Here is a 12,688-nt window from a genome sequence, read left to right on the forward strand (position 1 = left end):
TTAATTACGTACCTCAAAGCCTGTTACTGGTGTGAAATTAATATCAGAAAACAAAAAATTAGATTTCAGACATTTTCGAATCTTCCAAATGGTTCTTCTTCGGGTGGTGACGAATTTCCATTAGAATGCCATTAAAAAGGAACATTATTCGAAATTTGAATATGTTTACTCGATGATGTCTTATTAGGTATGTACACTATAGAAGGTAGCTTTTGACGATAATTTATAGTTCTTTATCCATTAGCACTTGCCATGCTATGGACAGAGTTAATTCTTATTTGTTGTTAATACAGTTGTTGTTAAGGCTATGTTTGTAAATGGTAGTGTGGATTTTTTAATTTTCTTAGGAATTACTAATAACTTACTCATTCTATGATTACACTTTAACAACTAAAACAAATTATGTGATGTCTTACGTACATATACTAGTATATTAAAATATTCTATTAATGTACAGTACTAACCTAATCTTAATTTATTCAGGGTACATTCATCAACAAGCAAATTAAATTCAAAATTTTCAATGCAGAATAGAACTCTTATGAATCTCACGATGGCTACCATCTTGCTCGCTGGTGTATTGAGTACTGTAAAAGATCTTTCAGTTTGCTGGCAGCTGGAAGTTGCCTGAGATTTTGAACAGTGGTACTGAGAGGTGCTGGCAACATTCTTAGATTTTGAATATGCCCAATGCTTCCAGTTATTCAGCTTTTAAGTAAGCAAGAGCATCTCATTGGTCAGCACTAACAGAAATGATGTCATCATTAATAAGGTTGTTGCTAAGCAAAGTAAACCTTAACTCTGTTTTGTAGCATTTCAATGTGACAGTGCCTTGTTTATAAATCCATACGCTATGAAAAGATGGTAATACTGAGAAAAAAATAAATTTGTATATACAATAAAGATACATTATTTGCAAATTATAGCAATTTATTTCTAGAAAACACTTCTTTAATATGTTGAATACTAGAACATCGTGGTTAATTTATAAAACCTTTTTATCAAAGAAAATTAATTTCCCAACTTAAGGAAATATGCAGCAAAATTCTATCATTATTTTCTACAACTTACATATATGAACAGTTTTTTCCTGCAATGAATTTAGTAAAAAAATAAAACAAGAAATTGGCTAACAGACTCTCATCTCAAAAATAATTTAAAACTAGCTGTGACCATTATTTAGCCAAATGTTTCAGATATGCTCACATCATTTCCAGAAGTCATAAGTATACCTATGTTAATTTATAATCATATATGAATAAATAATTGTGATTTGCCTGCACTTCCCTTCCCCTATTTTTCTCTTGTGCACAGTTTGTATCAGTTTTAAAGTTTTAAATGTGCTTTTTATGTAGAAAAAGATTGCCTATCCCTAATGAAAAGTTTTGAAGATTAAGACAGTTCATATCTAAGTACATACCAAAATAAGAAGAAACTGCAAATGGCCCATTAAATCAATTATAGATCCTTAGACATAAGAGAAAAAAGTTTAAACCTTGTTTTGGGTAGATTTTTCTTTTAGGCATTTCTAAATTATTTAATTATTAATAAGAGGTAACAAATTTGCCTACCTTAAATTCAGATTTTTCTGAATTTGCTAATCTTTTAGTTTAAATGTAAATTAATTAAATAGTTTAAAAACTAAAATTATAAAACTAAACTTTTATGTTAATTATATTATATATATTAATTTTGTTAGAAAATAAATTATATTTAAATAATTTTAAATGTTGAAAATGATTTCATATTTAGTTGTTTAATAGTTTATTTAGATTTGTTTTTCAAAAATATTATATATAAAACAAATATCAATATAATAACTTGTCAAAAATTAAATTTCATTTGTAAAATGAAAACCTGCTAGTATTTAAAGTGTTGGTCATAAAGTATGAAACCTTAAATGTGTTAAACTGTCATTTTTTTGCAAGATTGCTGGAAACAGATTAGTAATATAATTAATCTCTTGAAATACATGTGTGTATTGCTATCTTCTATAATTATTTCATTAAATATATATATATATTAATTTTTTTATTTTTTTATTTAGAATGTTAAAAATATTTTCAGAATAGTTATAGCAATATAGAATGTGAAACTTTTAAATTTTGTATTAAAACATAAGATCTGAAAAATATTTAATTACTCTTCTGCTTTTCAAATTTTTCTATCTGTTTTAAAACCCAATTTAAAAGTTTCATATTCTATATTTAACATTTGTGGTGTAAGCTTTAACTAATCTTCATAAATAGTTGTAACAATATAAACTAAAGAATGTTTAAAATATGACTCATTATTTGTTTACATATGGATGCAATTTAAGTTTTGGTTATTGTAAATTTTTAAAATATTTAAAATTTTTGTCTTAACACAGATAATATATCTTATTAACTGCAAGTGACACTACTAATCTGTATATATTAATGTTGTGTATATATATAATATATATACCAGTATATACATATATATACATATATATACACATGTTTGTTTGTATGTTAGTTTTAAGGAACAATGATTTTTTTAGAATAAAACAAAGTTTTTAATGTTTTTTTTTGTTTAATCATACTTAAAGAAGTAATTTTAGTTTTTTAAAATGCAAAATGAGATACATAAGAGTGTATTAGAAAATATATTCTGATCTACTAAAGATATCAATATTATATATTGATAAAATTAGAGCTAATATGTGAAAGTAATGAAATAGTTTCTATTTTGTAGTTAATTTTAATAAATATTTATATTAAAGTTGTAGAGCATTATAAAATTATTAGAAATAACTTTTTAACTTTATTTGTAGTTTTATATATAGAATAAAAAGACTATCAAAATGTATAAATATTTTTAAAATCATTTCTATTTGGCAGTAGCATGTGCAATAAAAAAAATTCATCAGATAATTCAGATATTGTTTTAAAAAAAGCAGAAATGAGATACAGCATCTATACATATCATCTATCAACTATCATACAGCATCTGTATGATAGTTGAAGTGAACACTTTGTGTTCAGAAAATTGGTAAATTATTTTATTAATTAAAATTTGTCAAAAATCAAGTTACTCTGTTCTGGTGTAAGGTATCTCTTAACAAATTTGTTTTTAGATTTTTTATTTAATTTATTTGACAATATATAAATAAAATTCAGTCTTTCCTCCTTAAAGCTATCTACCTTTTTAAAAAAATTTTGATAATAATCTGTATTTTTTTAAATATCCACTTTTTGATATGTTAGAAAATGGATTATTTTATACTTCCTGATATTGGTATGTTGTTTTCAATTGTATTTTTCTGTTAAGGTTATCTTAAATTGGTTTAGTCTTATAGACCTATTTCATTATATAAAAAATAGAAAGCTTTGTCATAAATTGCACTGTAAACTGTGCTTATAATTTCAATAAATCCTTAATATGGTGGGTAATTTATTTGGGATGCCATAAAATTAAAAATATGTAGAAAATAAAGTAATACAATTAGAGGTTACTGAATGTTATATACAGTGGTACCTCAGACTTTGAACAATTCAGAGTTTGAATGCTAAATTTGACAAAAATTTGCCTCAGATTTAAATGCATTAGAGTTTAAACTGTGCATGCACTGAAAAAATGCACTTGAACTGTAATTGCATCATTTCTCACTCTTGCATTATACTCATATGTTTTCAATACTTTTTTCACTTTGTTTTTGGTATGTTTGGTTATATATATATATATTATGTTTTTTATCAACTTTTAACAATTTCTTCCTGCAATTTTTCTTCATGGACATCTTTCAAATGCCCTGTATATTGTTTATTTCCTGAATGGAACTTTTTAAACCCCATTTGCATGATTTTATAAGAAAAGGGGTCCAATGAGTTTGCAGGAATGAATAGTGGTACATGGCCAGGTTTGTAATAAATGCTCATTTCCACCTTGCCCCTGTTGAGATGCATGTTGACATCTAAGAAATGATTAATATGCGTCAGCATGCATCTCAATAGGGACAAGGTAGAAATGAGTGTTTATTACAAATCTGGCCACGTACCCCTATTCGCCTCCACATTTGCATATTCAAAGCTTATGAGCATCTTCCCCATACACATTACAAATCTTTTTTTACTATTTGTACGGTATTATATCCTTTCCAAAATTCATAGAGTAGCATGCTGGATATGCTTTTTATCTGAAGACATTTTGACTTGATTTTATTCAAACAAAATATGAAGTAAAAAGTTTAAAATAAGCTTCTAAATAAAGAATACAATCTCTTGAGTTAATGAGTTAAATTTCATGATTGTTGCAAGTAAATCACACAATTATGTTAAGTAATGACAGCTGTTAAAAATAAACAAAAACTTTCTCTTCAACTCAATATAACTTTTACTTATTAATTATGGAATCAGAAAAGGGTGTGGAAGCAACACTCTAAAAGAAAGGTTGTTGTATCACAATTGAAATGAAAAAGGAACTTATCACAAAGCATGAAAGCAGTACATATGTGGCCGATCTGATGGCCATGTTTAAGATGCTGAAGTCAACAGTGTATGACCAGTAAATGAATTTTTCAGTTTATTATACATTATTTATGCATTTTATTTGTTTTCAAGATTTAATTTATTATTAGAGCATGTAATTGTCTTAATTTTACATTAAATAATGTGTATTTGCAGTTTTCAGTTTATCAAAATGGATATTGTTCAGTCAGGGAATGAATTAATTCACTTTCCATTATTATGGAAAAAATTGCTTAGGACTTCAAACGATCTTCTGGAATAAATTAAGTTCAAAACACAAGGCACCACTGTATATGTGTTGGAAGGTTGTCAATTTCAGGGTGGTGTATGTTCATTTCAATACTTTGCTACATGGTAGTGCACATGCATGAGGATGCAAAATGGCAATCACACTGCAGCAGAGGGCCAGTGTGTAGTATGGTATGGGAAATGGGAGGATGTTACTCATATCCAGAAAGAGTTCCAGCAAGTTGAGTGTCACCATGTCCCATCATATTGGGATATTGTGGAATGATATCAAAAGTTCTCACAAGTGTCTGACTTTCTTCATACCGGAGGAAGTATGTGATGGTCAGAGGAGAGGAGGATGTTTGGCAAGCCACGATTCAGAGTCCAAAGAACACAGTCATTTGCCAGTGGAATGTGACATTCCATACAGCATGTCTCAGAGAATTGTGTGTTGGTATTTAAAGTTTTCTGTATTATATGTAAGAACTGCGAGCATTGCAGTAGTGTGATTGTAAGTTCAATTGGAACAAACTGTGTACTGTCCACCATGGTGACCACATTGAATATTGAATTTCTCTTAAGCTGAAACTGACAATCTTCCAACACATGTACATAATATTTAGTAATCTCAAATTGCATTACTTTATTTTCTACACATGTTTAATTTTGACATCCCAAATGGATCACCCTGTTCATATTTTTAATAACAGTTAAAATAATGTAAGCTGCTTAAATGTTTTTCTGTATTAATAAAATTTTACATGTTTGTCATACAGTAAATATTTTTATTGCTTGTCATACATATATTGTAATTTTGTGCAGATAACCAGCAACAGCATATATTTGGCAGAAAATTTCAAGAATAAAAATAAAATCTTTAACTCATTCTATTGTATACCCTGTACAGTACCTCCAGGTCAGCCATTGAAAGTAAGATAATTACTTGTATGTGGTTTAGAAGATGCAATATTTTAATTCTTGAGATGACTCCTATTTCATTTAGTTAACAAATTATTGTAGATATACATAAACAACCAAGCCCAAATCTTTTATAATCGTATTAATTTCATGATTATTTGGACTATAGTGTTGCTTACTATTTAGAAAAAATTATTTTACATTAATTATTAAAGTAGACAGTTATACTGCTATCTAATACTGACATTAATTAATAATAAATTTAATTCAGAAATTATTGTTAATTATTAAATAAAATTATTATTAAAGTTTTTAATTCAAAATAATAATTAATGAAATTGAAACTAAAGATACATTACCTTTTTTTTCTTTATTTTTTAAACCATAATGTTGAAATCCATTTTATATTAATTAAACTAACATTTGTGTAAAATTTAAAATATTAAATAACTTTCAGTCCAAGTACATGTTAGCAAAGACAATAACTTAGTACGGTGGCATAACACACGTGTATTATTTTACCTAATGTCACTTTGAGATAACCTTACCTGCGTGGTATGGTTCTTAGCATTAACAGGGAAGTGGCTACTGATATAGCTCTGAAATGTTGAGTTGCCCCTGTGTTCATTGGCCATCCATTTGCAGGTGTTTATGAACTGCCCCAATTATTTAAATTAAATGTGAAAATAATTAGTGTGAATCAACTCAAACTTTTGATTTTTTTAAAACCAGCATATACACAAACATGATGATAACAATTATATAACTGGATGCAACAATGTCAAAATAAACACATCAAAAACCAAAGATATCCAGCAATAAAATATTTTATTAATGAAACAAATATTTTCAATGGTTTTAAACTCTCATCTTCAGGTTGTGAATACATTAGGAACACGGAATACAAAATAGAGTATAAATTTTAAATGGATGAAATAACAATTTCAAAATGGTTTAAAACCATATGTTTTGAACTAACTGGAGAGATAGATCACAAAAAATAACACCTTTTTAAAATCCAGCAATGAATTTAATAAAATAAGAACATTTTCAATCAGTTTAACTGACCTCCTTCAGTTACAATAGAATGGAAAAATAGAAGAACATGAATACAAAAATTTTTTAAATTTAAAAACAAGAACAAGAATTCCAATAAAAGTATAAATAAATAATCAAGATCGAAATAAAATAAGTGAAAATAAACGAATAAATATCACTTAATAAAATTAAAATTAATTAGATGCAGACAACTTGTGGTCACCAAGTTGTCTGCATCTAATTAATTTTAATTTTATTAAGTGATATTTATTCGTTTATTTTCACTTATTTTATTTCGATCTTGATTATTTATTTATACTTTTATTGGAATTCATTGTTCTTGTTTTTATTTAGAAATTCTTGTTCTCATGTTCTTCTAAAATTTTTGTATTCACGTCCTTCTGTAAATGAAGAAGGTCAGTTAAACTGATCAAAAATGTTCTTATTTTATTAAATTCATTGCTGGATTTTAAAGGTGTGATTTATTTACTTTTTTTTATGGTTTAAAACTGTTGATTTTTGGTTTAATTTAATAATTTTTTTGCTGGTTTATTGGTGTTTATTTGTAGTTGTTATTATTTAATAGTTGAAAACATTTGTTTAGTTAGTGAAATTATGAAATTGTTGTTCCATCCATTTAAAATTATGTTCTATTTTGTATTCCATGTTGCTAATGTATTCACAACCTGAAGATGACAGTTTAAAACCATTGAAAATGTTTTGTTTAGTTAGTAAAATATTTTATTACTGAATACTTTGGTTTTTGTGTGCGTGTTTTTAAAATCAGCATATAATTCACCTCCATATAACTTGCACTTCTTTTCAAATTCTTTTAAATGCAGATAACCTGTGGGTTATTTGCATGAAATTACAATAATAAATGTAAATAAAATTTTAGCATATCTTAGATATTTCTAATATATAAGTTATTAAAAAAAATTTTCATTAATTATTTAATATCAGCATGTTGTTTTAATCTGTAAAGGAAACTTGTAACAGTTTAAAGTCATTATATATAGAGTTAATGTGTTAATTTCAATTGTAGTTGTAAAGTTTAACAGAAATATATCTTTTGATTTAAGCAAAAAATATTTGATAAAACAAGTATTTTTATTAGTTCATAATCATCATCATGCAAAAGAAATGAACCAAATACACCTATCCCTCGATTTACACGGAAGATAGGTTCCTGAGAAAAACGTGTAAATCGAATTTGTATCTTTTTGAATGTAAAATCGTGTAAATCAAAAAGTATGCAAAAAACGCATAATTTCGTTGTTTATTAATTATGAATTTTTTTCAATTTTTTAAAGGTACATAAATCAAACAAAAATATTGAAAGGCAAAAAAAAATATATTCTTTTATTAATTAAATACAAAGAACAAAGGAACAAAAAATAAAATCTGAAAGATTCATAAAAATGTAATGTAATTGTGTAATGTAAAAAATGTAATTAAAAATAATGTAATCGTTTGTTACTTATGAATATGAAAAATTAAAATTTTCTGGTTTAAAACTATGTGCAACGAATGCAACTTCGTGCGTATGGGGGAGTACCCTATATCGGTTTATCGGTTACTATTTGACGGATTGAAATAAAACTGTCACCTAGTATCCTAAATATCAACTATAACATATAATTAAGGTGGATTAGAATATAGATGTAGATTAGAGTTAAAAATTGTTCTTTTTGATCATAGCCAGTTTATTTTCTACATATATTTTTTTAAACCGTGTAAAAGCGAAAACGTGTAAAAAAAAGTACCGTGTAAAACGAGGGATAGGTGTATATAAGATTGAAAATTATTAGAATTCTAATTATTATTATTGCATAATCAAAACAATTCTCATTTAAATTGTTTTTTGAAAGTAAAAGGTCTGTTTAATTATCTCTGTTCCAGTTACACTTTGTTTAGTTGTTACAACCAGAACATTATGAGTAATTTTATTAAGTTACTATGAAGGAACAATTAAAAACTTTTAGTTAATTTTTTTGAATCAAATAATTTTGTGTGATGTATTTAATATTTTGGCAAATATAAAATCATATTTTATATTAATGCCAAATGATTGTCAGATTACATTGGGCTATCCACAAGTTTCTAGAGAAGATTCGTGTATTTTCTTGTACTGTAGTGACACTCGCACCACCATTAAGATACTGCAAGAACAATGGAACTGCAAAACTATACAATTGAAAATATAATCAATTTTGAAATGATTAATAGAAATTTGTTCCTAATGACCACTTTGTTAGTAATTGATAAAAGTTTTTCATTTTAAATTATAAAGTGTAAAAACAATTGAAAATATTCTCAAGTTTAAATTTTTGTAACGTAAAGAAAAAAGTGTGCTACTTGCATGGTGGGTAAACATCTTAAAACTAATAAAAATTTAAAAGTAAAATTAAGAAAACCTAAATCCTATTTTCTAATTTTTTTCTCTCTAGAAAATAATTGACAAAATTGGCTTCTATAATTTTACTAATATTTCACTGTTATTATCTATCAGCAAATACTTATATGGCCATTTAATTCATAAAGTAATCCAAAATATTCACAGGATATCAGAATTAAGTCAAAAGCAAAGTTTTTGGATTTTTGCATAGTTTCTTCTACAAACTTGTATTTTCTAATTTATTTTTGTATGGACAGTTGTTTTCAGTAAGGTTGCAGATGTGAACAACACTGTTGGAACATTAATAGAGCTGTAGAATATGTCCATAAGAGCAATAAAGTCAAAGCAACCGTACTTCTAAATGTGACCCTTTGTGAGATATAGACCCCACGAAATTGGCCTAAAGCCTACTTCTAGGTACTATAGGGAGTCATGCTGTATGCTCTGTTAAGCCTGTTGCATGTTTAACAGTCATTACAGCATGGTGATCAGACATTTTAACAGAAGCATAGTTACTGTAGAGCAGTTGGAGCAAACTGCTCCAGGCACATGAATCATGAGGATGCTAAGTTAGAAAGGTCAAAATAAAAACTTGTAAAAATATTTGTAAAAATTTTTTGGATTTAATAATTAATTGATTATCTATTAGATTTGAATTTGTTTGACAATTTTGTACTTTTTTTAAGTGCTTATCACCTAAGTCTTGTTGCATCATCTGATAAAAATATTCCAGAAGGGTCAGAATTGTTACAATTGGCATATCCCTCCAACATTTCACCTAGTTTTGGACCTCAGTTGCTTCGATTTAAAATGTGTTTTTATAGTCAATTACTTGTATAAGCGAAGTTGCCAAACTACTTTTAATTCACACTGCAGCCTCAAGTAGGTTCTCCGACATCACTGCAGCATGCCTCAGTTTTTTTAACTTTACAGGTGACGACAGTGACAACAGAACAGAGTTTTTCAAAACTAAAATTAACTGTCTTAGCTCTGGCTGCTACATCAATTGAAAAAAATAATAGCTTGTCAACTTGATCTAGAGAAATTGATTGTTGTTTTCTTGCTTTTTTGTTTGCAAATCGGTCAGTCTTGAAGTTTTTTTATGTATTATTATGTATTTGTTATAAAACTAAACTTGCATACATTTTGTCAATACAGTTTATATACTATGTAATAAATATTATTAGGTACTCTGTACTTAAAGAATTATATTTATATTTATTAAATTGAATATCTCATTGTTGAAATGCCTTGAATCTCAAATTATTAAGTAAGGTTTTAAATTGAAATAATTAGATATATGTTTTTAAAGTAAATGTTCAAAATAAATTTTGCCAGACTTCTTCCGAGGAACAAAGGGGTGCACTGATCCTACTTGCTCCAGGGCACTGAATATTTAGCTACGCCACTGCATTTTAACGATATTTATTGGCAAATAATAAGAAAAAGTCGGACACCCAACCATTTGAGATATTCACCTCAAAATGTGGAACCCAATGGCAAAGTTCAGATTGCCATCTTGCTTGTGGATGTCATGATTGCAAGCATGTTATGTTATAGACACTGCAATTAGTGCCTATAACAAATAATAAAGTCATTTACTTCTACTGACTGAAAACTGTTTTTACCTTGAACCAGTACCATTGCCTATTCTCCATGTTCCACATTGCCAAGGCTTGCTATTGCCCACCTTGATGTGCCCACTGATGCTCCTCATGTAGTCATGTGCCTCAGTGCTTGCTATTGCTCACACCTTAGCACCTTGGTGGGGGCAAGCCTCCACACCCCCTAAACCTACATAACATCAAGTACTCTGCAAACAGTCAAGTGGGCTACTTGAAGCTGACATACTCATGTGGGCAAATAGTTAAATGCAATAGTCTTAGTGCATGCTCGGCACAACTAGTTATCACGTGCGGCTGATTTTGGGGGCTATATCTTCAAAGGGTTATATTTAGAGGTTACTTTGACTTTTTTGCTCCTATGGATATGCTCTAAAGCTCTGTTAAGGTCTCAACAGCATCATTTATAAAAACAATAAAGAGCTTTATTACACACACATTCAATACGTGGAGTAATATTTAAGCATTATTAGAGATGGAAACTTTTTATAAACGATAAATTATTTATAGGTTAGATTTCAACTTGTAGCACATAACGACCAAATTGATAGAAATAATTAACTATCTGTAATTGTATCTATTTGAATACCTTATTACCAAAAAATTAAAAGTAAAGCCTATGATTACCAAAAAATGCTTAATTATAGGAGTTTTGACTTTCATAATTATTTTTAAAGTGGTAAAGTAGGTGAAATTTCAATTGATAAATTGTCACAAACCATTCATGTCCTTGAGATAAATGTAGAGCCATCACAAACTGTATCTACAAGTAATCATTTTGCATGGACTTGTGTGTCTAATGATAGCAAAGTTATTTATCTAGCTGGATGCAAATGCATGGCTAGTTACCCAATCTCTTCTTAAATTTTCATCATGTAGAAATGAATGTAACTGGAAAGGTTGAATACATGGACAATCTCAATGCATCATGTTTTTGTATGTATTGCATACAGCTTCAAACCACTTATAAAGAACTGTGGCTATTATGGCAGACAACCACTGCACACTATTTGAACTGGTTTTATAAGGCATGTTGCTGATGAGAAACTAAAAATTGCAAACCCTAACAACTGACAGTATCTTAATGGCTGCCAAGACATACACCCTTGTGTGGCAGAATTCAAAAACACGTTCTGGAGACTTGTGATGATGATGATACTAATTACTAATTAAATTTATTCCAGCAATCATTTGGCATTAATCTAAAAATTGGGTTGATGGATGTTCAGATTTTATATTATTTGATATGAAAGATTCTGTAATAATTTTAATCAATATTTAATACAAAAGTCATAAATAATATACAAAAACACATAACATTAAAATTTTCCACATCCTTAAATTAATTAATAGAATTTTCAAGCCTCTTTAACAAATAGAATACTGTGTTTTGTTGTTTTATAAATGAAATTGATTTCATTTATAATGCTATATTTGTTTTCTTGTTTGTTGTATTAAATATTGAATTAAAATTATGAAAATAAGGTGAAGAATTGTTTTTTTCAATGTAAAAGATTTTATATTTTATTAATTATTATTTATTTTGTATTATTGGACTCATTTAACACTATTATAATAGTGTTAAAGAAACAATTTGACTGTTCTCTAATAGTGATAATCAAACCAATAGAATTGAAATAAAAAATGATTAAATTAATATGGATAGTGAAATATCTTGTATTTTTATCTTATTGTTCCAATATTATTTAAGAAATTGGTTATTTAAAAATTAAATACTTTTGTTAGATCATTGTTATAATCTGGAAAAAGTTTTTTCCAAACAAAGAAAAACTTAAATATTTATTTATAAATAGAAAAAAACTTGTGTGTTTAAATGTTTAATAGAAACTTTAAAAAGAAAATATTAATGCTAATAAATGTATGTGTTAATTTTGAAAGAATAAAGATTTGTTGTTTGTAATAAAAACTTGAAGATAACTGTTCAAAATAATGAAAAAAAAATTTCTTAAATACTGGTAATAAGATGAATGTTT

The 12,688-nt window shown here is 27.3% G+C and overlaps 1 protein-coding gene across 4 annotated transcripts in view; it reads left to right on the forward strand.

Annotated features, from left to right (window-relative positions):
* Nucleotides 1-12,688, forward strand: part of LOC136989648 (phosphatase and actin regulator 1-like) — a 92,270-nt gene that overhangs the window by 20,690 nt on the left and 58,892 nt on the right. The window lies entirely within an intron of this gene.

The sequence above is a fragment of the Centruroides vittatus genome, unplaced genomic scaffold, assembly GCF_030686945.1.
Source record: "Centruroides vittatus isolate TY-2023 unplaced genomic scaffold, ASM3068694v2 scaffold_752, whole genome shotgun sequence".
NCBI classification, from domain to species: domain Eukaryota; kingdom Metazoa; phylum Arthropoda; class Arachnida; order Scorpiones; family Buthidae; genus Centruroides; species Centruroides vittatus.